General features: G+C 30.0%; 1 protein-coding gene across 2 annotated transcripts in view; it reads right to left on the bottom strand.

Moving 5' to 3' along the window:
* Positions 1 to 540, bottom strand: part of LOC108574585 (CLK4-associating serine/arginine rich protein-like) — a 6,593-nt gene that overhangs the window by 1,011 nt on the left and 5,042 nt on the right. The window lies entirely within an intron of this gene.

The following is a 540-nucleotide window of genomic DNA, read 5'->3' as shown; positions in this document are numbered from 1 at the left end:
TGTACACTACAGGCCTATTTCGTTTCATTACCGAGATAAGTATTGTTTATGCTGGTTTCAAGAACAGGAATAAATGGTTCCCGAAGTGATTTCAATCTACATTTTAGAGTTGATTTGATTAGTTTAACAATGCGCACGATACATCGTCCTTTTGCAAATTCAAAATATGTCGATATGATATTCATATACGGTTTCTATAACGGTAATAGGAAAACTGTGATAACTGAGTATCTGCAACTATCACACAATTCCTTACCACTCTATTTTCCAAAATGTCTTTAAAAGTTTGAGAGAAACGGGTCCTGAATATTATCTGTAAATTAAATAATCTTTACATCAAAAGTAAATACTTTATTGTTTCATTGTAAGTATGCCTAATATATTATTTTCGATATAATTGACTAATGAAAAGAAATAGACCTATAGTGTATATTACATTATTTGTTTAGAATGATTTGCTGAACATGTGGGTGAAGTATGTTGAAAACCTCACCGGACACCCTATATGTATAGTAATTTGCTATATATTTTTATATACAT

The sequence above is a fragment of the Habropoda laboriosa genome, unplaced genomic scaffold, assembly GCF_001263275.1.
Source record: "Habropoda laboriosa isolate 0110345459 unplaced genomic scaffold, ASM126327v1 scaffold175, whole genome shotgun sequence".
In the NCBI taxonomy this organism is placed as follows: domain Eukaryota; kingdom Metazoa; phylum Arthropoda; class Insecta; order Hymenoptera; family Apidae; genus Habropoda; species Habropoda laboriosa.
The sequence above is the reverse complement of the archived record's forward strand: the minus strand, read 5'-3'. Positions and strand labels throughout refer to the sequence as shown.